This window comes from Balaenoptera physalus, assembly GCF_965194825.1.
Source record: "Balaenoptera physalus genome assembly, chromosome: 3".
Taxonomy (NCBI): domain Eukaryota; kingdom Metazoa; phylum Chordata; class Mammalia; order Artiodactyla; family Balaenopteridae; genus Balaenoptera; species Balaenoptera physalus.
In genome coordinates, this window is record NC_138890.1 from 10,063,383 (window position 1) to 10,074,977 (window position 11,595).

At 45.5% G+C, this 11,595-nt stretch overlaps 1 pseudogene across 1 annotated transcript; it reads right to left on the minus strand.

The window, feature by feature from the left end:
* Positions 1 to 9,621: 9,621 nt before the first annotated feature.
* On the minus strand, positions 9,622 to 11,208 carry LOC309658672 (tubulin alpha-1C chain pseudogene; annotated as a pseudogene). The gene has a single exon. The product of its transcript is annotated as a tubulin alpha-1C chain pseudogene (transcript).
* Between the last annotated feature and the right edge of the window lie 387 nt (positions 11,209 to 11,595).

An 11,595-nucleotide genomic window follows, 5' to 3' on the forward strand; every position in this document is an offset into this window, starting at 1 on the left:
TCTGAGTTAACACACCTAGGGCGTTTCCTTTACCTTCATGCACAAACCGAAAAAAATGGTAATTTATGATTCGCATGGCCTAATTCCAAAGCCTAAGTCAATGCAGATCTTAAGGAATCTATAACGTTTTCTTCTGTTGTGCATTCAGTTGGGTCTGGTCAGTTAGACTTAAGTAACACATAGAGGGATTGGGCCATGAAGGAAAAATTAGATATCCAGTTCCTACAATATCCGGTCAGACCTAGAAATCCTCTCAGCTGTTTCTTTGTTCTGGGAAGCGAGAAAGCCAGGATTCCCTTGATTCTTTCAGAGTCAATTAACAGTTCTTCTTTGGACACCTTATGCCCCTTAGAGGCTAACTGTTGTAACAGATGAACAGTGTCTCTGTCCAGCTCTAGACCACAAAAGCAAATCGTCTACATATTGAATTAAAACAGTCATTAGGAAGGTGCACATCAGCCAAATCAGCTTTAAGTGGTTGAGAAAAATAAGTAGGGCTTTTAGTATAGCATTGTGGCATAACGGTCCAGGTATACTGATGATCTTCCCATGTAAAGGCAAAAAGGTATTGGCTTTCCTTTTCCAGTATTAAATAACACACTGCATAGGTCTATTACTGAAAAATAATAGGTGTCTTCTGGAATGGCTGAGAGCAGGGTGTGAGGATTAGGAACCACAGAGTGGCGAGCGATCACGGTGTTATTTATAGCTCTCAGGTCCTGAAAAACCTCCAGCCTTTTACATTTGGCTTTCTTACCAGCAAAAGGGGGGGTATTGCGAGGACTAGTACCTAGTACGAGGAATTGTAAGTCCGTTCTCAAGGAATTCCTGAATAACAGGAATGCCTCTGGTCTAAATGGGTACTGTCAAATACTGGGTAGAGGCTTGGGATTATCAATAGTTGTTTTAATGGGAGCGGCTGACTTGATTTTCCCTACGTCTGAGGAGGAGGATGACCATAATTCCTCAGGCACTTGTAACAGTGAATCGTTAACTTCCCCGTATCTGTCTGAACTTTTGTTTTCACAACCATCGATTTCTCAGTAATTATGTTCTGGTCTGCATCTAAGTTTTCTAACTCTAAAATCATTTTGCCCTTCAGGCAATATGGGCATTATATGCCTCTAAAAGGTCTCATCCTATCAAATGAGTTGGAGCACATTTCACCAAAAGGAACACATGTCTTCCTGTGATTGGTTCCTAACTGAAAAATTACGGTTTCAGATTTTAAAACGCGCACAGGTAAATTAGAAACACCTGTCATTTGAATTGACTGTTTACTCTGAGTGGAGAGGGCAATGAACGAGGGTAGGGCTGAGAATGGATAAGGTAGCCCCCGTGTCTACAAGGACCTTAGAAGTCTCCCCTCCGATTGTTATTTCAGTTTCCCCTAAGGTGTTTGTGCGGAGGAGGGGGAATGCCCTCTCATAGTCCTTAGAGCAGCCCTGTTCCTTATTAATCTTACCGTGTTCTAAATCTAATTTAAACCTGTGGCAGTCTCTTTTAAAATGCCCAGGTTTTTGGCTATAAAAACGGGTGCGGTTTTTTTCAAAACTGACTGAAATTTGGGCCAGGTGGTTTCAAGGGACCACTGAACTGCTCTTCATGACCTTGGCAGCTTTCTTTTTCTCATTTCTGTAAGGTTTTGGAGAGCTTGTCACCAACGGTGACAAGCACATTAGAATGCAGAGTAGCCCAATCAAGTTCATATCTTTTAAACAGTCATGCCAATTCTTCATCTAATCCTTCTTAAAAAAAAAAAAAAATAGAATGTCATACTGGATCATTCTCATGTTCCAGAAAACTCTCTGGAGTCATGCCAGAGTGTTGTTTGAAGTGTCTCTTCAAATCTTTTGAAATAATAGTGTCTCTTGACCTTTGCATTGATGGATTTTTGCCCAACCTGTTTTCTTTGGGAAGATTTTCACAGTAGCCTGATACAGACTGTGGGCAATTTCTCTACATTTCTGGTGATCTGCCACCTCATGTTTATCATCTTCCACAGGCATTTTCCAGTTTATTTCTTGAAGCCATTCTTTTGCTTTACTTTCAGAGACTAGTCATTGTACAAGCTGGTACAAGTTTGAATATTCTGGCTTGTAAGTTTTTACTGTAAGATCAAATTCTGTAGCAAAACCCAAAGGATCTTATAAAGGATCTGGAAAATCCTTAGTTAAGTTCTGTCCTAGTCTAAGGGATATGGATAAGAGCAGGTTCCCCTCTATCTGTGGGTTTCTCCTTAAAGGGGGCAGCTATTATTTTAGGGCTGTTTTTATCCTTTTTGTTAGACGCAATAGGTTCCTCCTTTGAAATTGGAGGTGGAAGAGTAGGGAGGTCAGGACAGAGGAACTCAGAAAGAAGAGGATACAAAGAATCTGAAAGGGAAGGAGGGAAAGGAGGAGGAGAAGCAATGGCTTCTGAGGTCTTTTCTAACTTAGCTACTGTTTCTAGTAATTTTTGGTTTGTGTCTTGTAATGAAACCATTCTATCATTCCCTCATTTTGAGGTTTCTAGGTACCAATTAAAATATGCTTCCCATTCTGGCTGTTTGATCTTATAGTTAGCTTTGTCTAATTGAGTGCACAAATAAACCAATTTAGGTAAATCAAAAGTGCCCCATTTGGGCCGTCTCAGGGAGAAGTTATCGTTGGTCAGACCTTGCCGTTTAGTTAAATACTTGCAAGTGTCAGTTCTATAGGTGTTATACATAAACGTAGCTGGGGTTCCCATGGGTGGCTGTCTGTCAAGGAGCTGTTTGGCCTTTGAGGCATGATTCCCCATTCTTGATTTGGTAGCCTAATTCAGATATGATCTGAACAACTCTGTGAGGACAGTGTGATGAATCAAATGTGTGCTGCTTCTAAGTCCAGCTCCCCAGAGCATTACCCTTGACTCGGTTCAGCTCTTACGTGTCTTGGTTTCTCCCTCCAACAGTCTAAAACTGCCACGGGTGCTTAGAACACTAGGTGATCAGCCTTTATATCATGTGTCCCCGGATGAGCAAAATTTATTTAATGGTTGTAGAGCGGTTCCCTGTGGGACTGCTGCACGTCATGAGGATTAATACTCAAGACACTTCCCCTAGGTTCTCAGATGCCTGAGGACACCTTCTGGCCAGAAGGTGTTCTCAGATGCCTGAGGACACCTTCTGGCCAGAAAGAGAAAGTGTCCCTTTTCCTCAGAGCTGAGTAATTCAGTCTTTATTTCACTAGCAGTTTCTTCAAACCATATATCAGCTTGTTTTTCAATTTAACCAAACTAAAAAAACTAGCACCTATGTTTCCTTGTGTCTTCTACCCTGATCCCCCTAGATCAGGGGTCCCCAACCCCCAGGCCATGAACCGGTACCTGTCTGTGGCCTGTTAGGAACCAGGCTGCACAGCAGGAGGTGAGTGGCAGGCGAGCAAGCGAAGCTTCATCTGTATTTACAGCCGCTCCCCATCGCTCACATTACTGCCTGAGCTCCGCCTCCTGTCAGCATTACGGTGACTTGTATAATTATTTCATTATATATTACAATGTAATAATAATACAAATAAAGTGCACAATAAATGTAATGTGCTTGAATCATCCCCAAACTATCCCCCCCCTCACCCCCATCCACAGAAAAATTGTCTTCAACAAAACCGGTCCCTGGTGCCAAAAAGGTTGGGGACTGTTGCCCTAGACCCCTACCTATGAGAATGCACCAGTGCCCCTTAAGATACCAAGTCTCAAGTAAAAACAACTCAAATAAAATTTTAGGACTGTCACTTAAAGGAATGAGATCTGGATATCAGAACTCACCGGAGCACCTGAGGAGTACTGAGAAGCTGGCGGGGCTCAAAGGGTACAGGCTGGTACCAGGTGCCAGTTTGGAGTAGACTCCAGGTATCCCCTGGTGGATATCTTTGATATCCTGCTTGGTGTAGTACACCAAGCAAATGCTGGTGAAAAATTAATCAATACTTAATCTAAGAAAGAAATTGAGAATTTTATTCAAGCCAACCCAAGGATTCATATGCAGGAGACAGTCTTTCAGAAAGCTCGGAGGACTGTTCAGCCTATTAGAAGTCAAAGCACAGTTATCTACGTTTTTGAGGCAAAGAAGTATACATCAAAATGACATATTGACATTTTACATAGTCCAGATCTGCATGCACAAGGTGATGGGTCATCATGACCCCTTATAGGACTGAGAGAGGAATGTTATCTTTTAAGGCATATCCTTACTGGAATCAGAAGAAAATTGTTCTTTATGGTCAAGCAGGCATTCCTGTCTTTGAGGAGATCTGGTTAATGTAGAACATAGAGGCACACTGCACATAAAAGGGGGGGAGTGGCCCAAATGGGCAGAGAGAATATGTTTAAATTTTCTTGTCCTGCATTAAAATATAAATTTTATTTCATGAACATTTTGTATGATTTGCAGTTTTATAACTGTTAGTGTGTAAAGGATTAAATCTTTGGATGTTTTCCTATGTAGAAGAGTTAAGATTAAATTAATTTAAAATCAAATTTAAAAAGCAAGATAAATAAAAACTATTTAATGGCAACATGGTTTCTATAAATTACTCAGTTTATTTTAAATTAAAAATGCATGGGGACTTCCCTGGCCGTCCAGTGGTTAAGACTTCGCCTTCCAGTGCAGGGGGTGCAGGTTCAATCGCTGGTCGGCGAGCTAAGATCCCACATGCCTTGTGGCCAAAAAACCAAAACAGGAGCAATATTGTAACAAATTCAATAAACACTTTTAAAATGGTCCACATCAAAAAAAAAAATCTTAAGGAAAAATGCATGGAAGGTTAGCAAAAATCTGAAAGATAAGAAGGTCTAAAGTAGGCTCATCACCGGAAAATCCTGGTCCCTCCAGCACTCTTGCTTCAGCCACCCCCAAATAACCAGCGTCGATCATTTCTTGAGCATCCCGTTAGTGTTTCTTTATATGAAAAGAGACAGTTGCAAATTCATGTTGTTTTTTTTTTTTGAATTTTATTTATTTATTTATTTATTTATGTATGTCTGTCTGTCTGTCTGTCTGTCTGTGTTGGGTCTTCGTTTCTGTGCGAGGGCTTTCTCTAGTTGCGGCAAACGGGGTCCACTCTTCATCGCGGTGCATGGGCCTCTCTCACTATCGCGGCCTCTCTTGTTGCGGAGCACAGGCTCCAGACGCGCAGGCTCAGTAATTGTGGCTCACGGGCCCAGCTAATCCGCGGCATGTGGGATCTTCCCAGACCAGGGCTCGAGCCCATGTGCCCTGCATTGGCAGGCAGATTCTCAACCACTGCGCCACCAGGGAAGCCCACAAATGCGTGTTTTTTTTACCCACCTTTGTCCTTGTAACGAGCAGTCGTTCTCATTTTTAAAAAAAGTTTTTGTATATATTTTGAATCGTTAGATCTTATTCTTTTATGATTTTAAAAAATACTTTAATTTTATTGGAGTACAGTTGATTTACAATGTTGTGTTAGTTTCAGGTGTACAGCAAAGTGATTCAGTTAAACCTATATTCATTCTTTTTTAGATTCTTTTTTTCATATAGGTTTTCACAGAATATTGGGTGGAGTTCCCTGTGCTATACAGTAGGTCCTTGTTGGGTTTTTTTTTTTTTTTTTTTTTTTTATGTTTGACAGCCCCTAGCTTAAGCCTCCCTTCCCTTCCCCTTGTGCCGCCACCTGGGCAAACTGATGAGGAAGCCTGAGTGGTCTCTCCTTTAGAGCAGGAGGTTCCAGCCACACAAGCCCTGCCAGTGCAGGAACTATTGCTCCAGCCCTAACTGCAGTGAACACCCAGGCCAGGCTCCTTTCCTTGCTGTCTGAAGCCATTTCAGTGCTGCTTGAGAGGCTGGCCCTTCCCTGAGACCTCAGTTATGTGATTTATAAGCCTTTTCCTTCCCCCTTGGTGTGTGTGTGTTGGGGGGGCACACTACATCCACACATGACCACCACCCGTGGGTCTGTCTTCTCCTGCTCTGACTCGCTCACCTGCTCTGCTGTCTGATGGCGGCCGGCGCTGTGGGCTGCTGGGTGCTGGGGAGCGCGAGCTGTGAGCTGTGCTGCCCTGTGTTGTATTATTGACCCCACCAGTTCTAGATTCAGATAATTTCTTGTTGTTTGGGAGCAAGTACGGGATTGGGGCCCTTCTTAAAGTGGTCCTGGGTCTATGTCTTTGTGGGAACCTATCCATGTGTTTAGAGTGAATCTGTTGAGTGTGGTGCTTGTTTGGCCTCAAAGTACAGGGTATGGGGGGGTTGGGTATACTCTGTGCAAGAGCTGGCTCCATTGGCCGGTCACTCCTGAAAGAACAGTTCCTTAAAAAGAGAAAGGAAAACCGAGGTGAGAAGGGGAATGGCAGCCCTTAGGTGGCAGGCTGAATCTACACTCTTAACACCAGAGGGCTCAGCAGGACTCTTCAGTACCTCTGCTGCTGCTACTGCCCCGCCTCTAAGGTAAGATTCTGGCTCTTGGGGCTCTAGGGGAAAACACCCATGGCACCCCTGTAGCACAGCAAAGCCAATTTAATCCCGAGGTCTTTAAACCCTACAACTCCCACGGGAGAGGTCCCTAACTCTGATGGCACTAATGTGAGGCTCGCTGGAGGAAAAAATTTATAAATACCAGGGTAGAGAGGTCACCCCCCTCCACCGAAGCATATCCAGTGGTGAAGAAAACAGAATAGGGAAGGAAGAGAGGGAGGGAAAAAAAGGAAAAATACTAAAACAAAGGTCCACAATTTTTTTTTTTAATTTTATTTTTTAATGTATTTTTGGCTGTGTTGGGTCTTCGTTTCTGCGCGAGGGCTTTCTCTAGTTGGCGGCAAGCGGGGGCCACTCCTCATCGCGGTGCGCGGGCCCCTCACTGTCGCGGCCTCTCTTGTTGCGGAGCACAGGCTCCAGACGCACAGGCTCAGTAATTGTGGCTCACGGGCCCAGCTGCTCTGCGGCATGTGGGATCTTCCCAGACCAGGGCTCGAACCTGCGTCCCCTGCGTTGGCAGGCAGACTCTCAACCACTGCGCCACCAGGGAAGCCCAAAGGTCCACAATTTGACCCAAATGGAAATCTGAAATAGTCTAAAAGAATTTGTACAACAAAACAGATAAAGGGGTGCTGCTTGGCTTTCAGGCCTCTGCAACATGGTTTTTTTTTTTTTTTAAATTTATTTATTTTTGGCTGCGTTGGGTCTTTGTTGCTGCAGGCGGGCTTTCTCTAGTTGCGGAGAGCGGGGGCTACTCTTCATTGTGGTGGCTTCTCTTGTTGCGGAGCACAGGCTCCAGAGCGCAGGCTCAGTAGTTGTGGCGCACGGGCTTAGTTGCTCTGCGGCATGTGGGATCTTCCCAGACCAGGGCTCGAACCTATGTCCCCTGCACTGGCAGGCGGATTCTTAACTGCTGCGCCACCAGGGAAGCCCTACAACATGGTTTTTAAATTAACTTTACCATCTGCTGTACTGCACTAATTCACAAACCCTTATGCAATTAATTAATACAAGGTCTCAAATTATAGTTATATCTGGGAGTCACACTAAATTTAAGCAAGGTACTCCCGATAATCATAGGGCAGTTACTGAATATAACATAGAGGGCCAGTAGGTATGTTTTTGCCTTAACCATGAGAGCTGTTGTCTTGCCTAACTTCCTTATGGTCCTAGCACCCATTATCCTAAAATGTCCCTCATTGAGCCAGGGACATTGAACCAATGAGTCATAAGTTAAATTTTTATTTTATTTTTTTGGCCGCACCATACAGCTTGTGGGATCTTAGTTCCCCGACCAGGGATCGAACCCGGGTCCACGGCAGTGAAAAGCCTGAGTCTTAAGCACTGGACCGCCAGGGAATTCCCTCATAAATTAAATTTAAATTAAGTCTTTGGCACTTACAAATTGTCTTGACATGGAACCCCGCACACACGTTACTCCCCAGTTAAATTAGTTAATGTGGCCTAATGTAAATTACAAAGGGCTGTAAAGAAAAAAATATTGCCGGCCATTCCAGCTCTACAAGGATCAAGCCATTAACCACTGCAGTCGCCCACCAACAGTGCACCCTGAAGGGAATTCAGGATGGAAAAAAACAGGGAACAATTCTGTGCTTTGGATGTACTGGCCCCGAGGTAGTTAAGATGCATATCTAAGAAAAATTTTCAATGACGCTAGATTCTTACATCTTCTCATACATAGAAAAGCACAAAAATCAGAAACTTGAGGTGTCTGGTCTTTGTGATTAGCAGTAATCTCTATGTTTGGCTACATGTTTTTTCCAGCGGAAAAATTCATATAGGAACTTCCCTGGTGGTCCAGTGGCTAAGACTCCACACTCCCAATGCAGGGGGACCGGGTTCTATCCCTGGTCGGGGAACTAGATCCCTCATGCGTGCCGCAACTAAGAGTCCGCATGCTGCAACTAAAAGATCCTGTGTGCAGGATCCCATGTGCCTCAACTAAGACTCGGCACAACCAAAAAAAAAAAAACTCATATATACTGAGAGGCTGTCTCCTGGGCTATAGTCCTCAGTAAGGTCCCCGAATAAAACTTAACTCACAACTTCTATGTTGTATGTTTTTCTTTCAGTCCATGGTTTTAGTGGCCATGAAGGGACCGAGAGCAGACTTCTCTCGTTCGCCTGAACTCTGCGAGAATCCAGAGCCTTGGTACCAGCAGGGGCCCCTTGTGCCCCTCTGCCTCCTTGATGAGTCCAGACGATTGGGCGAACCTCTCCTGGGTCTTGGATCTCCCGTTATTGGCTGATGATCCTAAGTTGATTCAGTGATGGATAAACTCCTTGCTGTGAGCAGTTGGTTTTACTTGAACTTAGTTTCAAGAAGAGGTTACCTGGGTTACCTCTTCTTGCAGTTGAGAGACACTGGGAAGATTTTACACAATTGGAAGACACTGAGTGGTTTCGACTAGGTGATTAGGTAGGAGACTGGCCTGTCATTTTGCCTTGAAGTGGCTACTTTAATAGAGTTTGTCAGAAAAAAAGTGAAAATACTACATGAGAGGTCTCAGCTCCAAAGAAAAAAAGGACAAAGCTCCTTCCGGCCAGCAGAGTCTTTCTCAGGCAACTGAGAAACTTGTGGGAACGGTGGAAGCAAGTCCTCATACCATGCATGGGTCCCACAGGGAAACCCGCTTATTAATTAAAAACCTGCTCAACTGGGGACCCACACAAAGGTTTTGGCCATCCGGTGCTGTGAGCGCCCATGGCAGTTTTAGACTGACCGAGAGAGAGACCAAGACATGTAAAAGAGCTGAACGACTCTAGGGTGACGCTTAGAGGAGTTAAGCCCACAAATAGCACATCAGCCTATCACACAATTATCACTAGCGATTTTATTTCAACACACTGACCCTGGAATGGGAAAAAAACTTTTCAAAACAAAATAAAAAGGCAGCAGATTGCCAGCCTCCAACGAATACTCCAGCCAGGTTCATGTGCAGTACATAGAGAGCTTATACTCGCAGGTGAATACTTAATTGGTAACTATAGAAATCTTGGGTTCTTTTTTTTTAAAAATAAATTTATTTATTTATTTATTTATTTATGGCTGCATTAGGTCTTCGTTGCTGCACGCGGGTTTTCTTTAGTTGTGTCGAGCCGGGGCTACTCTTTGCTGTGTTGTGCGCGCTTCTCATTGCGGTGTCTTGTTTTTTTTTTTTGAAAACAAATATCACTTTTATTGACAAGATAGGGCCACAATGGGCAGCTCCACAGAACACAAGTAAGACAGTCCCAAGACAAGAGTGTAAAATTACAGCAGACAGGTTAATATTCTTCACCCTCCTCCTCTCCCTCAGCACTATCAGCTCCAACCTCCTCATAATCCTTCTCAAGGGCAGCCGTGTCCTCACGGGCCTCAGAAAACTCTCCTTCCTCCATGCCCTCACCCACGTACCAGTGAACAAAGGCACGCTTGGCATACATCAGGTCAAACTTATGGTCCAGGCGAGCCCAGGCCTCAGCGATGGCTGTGGTGTTGCTCAGCATGCACACAGCTCGCTGTACTTTGGCCAGGTCCCCACCAGGTACCGCAGTGGGAGGCTGGTAATTAATGCCAACTTTGAAGCCAGTGGGGCACCAGTCCACAAACTGGATGCTGCGCTTGGCCTTGATGGTGGCAGTGGCAGCATTGACATCTTTGGGAACCACATCACCGCGGTACAACAGGCAACAAGCCATGTATTTACCATGGCGAGGGTCGCATTTCACCATCTGGTTGGCCGGCTCAAAGCAAGCATTGGTGATCTCTGCTACAGTAAGCTGTTCATGGTAGGCTTTCTCAGCAGAGATAACGGGCATACGTGGCCAGAGGGAAGTGGATGCGGGGATAGGGCACCAGATTGGTCTGGAATTCTGTCAGATCAACATTTAGTGCTCCATCAAACCTCAGGGAAGCGGTGATGGAGGACCCAATCTGGCTCATGAGGCGGTTAAGATTAGTGTATGTTGGGCGCTCAATATCGAGGTTTCTACGACAGATGTCATAGATTGCCTCATTGTCTACCATGAAGGCGCAATCAGAGTGCTCCAGGGTGGTGTGGGTGGTGAGGATGGAGTTGTAGGGCTCAGCTACAGCTGTGGAAACCTGAGGGGCTGGGTAAATGGAGAACTCCAGCTTGGACTTCTTGCCATAATCGACAGAGAGACGTTCCATCAGCAGGGAGGTGAACCCGGAATCAGTTCCCCTGCCAAAGCTGTGGAAAACCAGGAAGCCCTGAAAACCTGTGCACTGGTCAGCCAGTTTCCGAATTCGGTCCAAGACGGGGCCAGTGATCTCCTTGCCAATGGTGTAGTGACCTCGGGCATAGTTACTGGCAGCATCTTCCTTGCCTGTGACGAGCTGCTCAAGGTGGAAGAGCTGGCAGCAGGTGCCAGTGCGAACTTCATCAGTGACCGTGGGTTCCAGGTCTACAAACACTGCCCTGGGCACATGCTTGCCAGCGCCTGTCTCACTGAAGAAGGTGTTGAAGGAGTCATCTCCTCTCCCAATAGTCTTGTCACTTGGCATCTGGCCATCGGGCTGGATGCCGTGTTCCAGGCAGTAGAGCTCCCAGCAGGCACTGCCGATCTGGACACCAGCCTGGCCAACGTGGATGGAGATGCACTCACGCATGACTGAGACTTGTAGGGTTCTGCGGGGCTGGAGGAGGCGAGGGGACGGCCACGAAGCTCTCCCACTGACAGACTACCAAGGAGTCCGGGGGAGAAGTAGTCGGCTTCTCTTGTTGTGGAGCACAGGCTCTAGGCACGTGGGCTTCAGTAGCTGTGGCTCACGGGCTCTAGAGCGCAGGCTCAGTAGTTGTGGCGCACGGGCTTAGTTGCTCTGCAGCATGTGGGATCTTCCCGGACCAGGGCTTGAACCCGTGTCCCCTGCATTGGCAGGCGGATTCTTAACCACTGCACCACCAGGGAAGCCCCTTGGGTTCTTTTTAAGCCTCTTTCCAAAATTAGTTTTTGCCTATGCCATTAGAGACAGCTGGCCTGACAAAACATCTTTTCAAAATTCTGACCTTAAAGGAACAGGAGCTTGCATTTCTCTCCTTGTGCCTTTGCGATGTAAATGTTCTACCTGATCTTCTTAGGTGTCTTGGTCTGTGTTTTGAGAGTTTGGTCTCTGC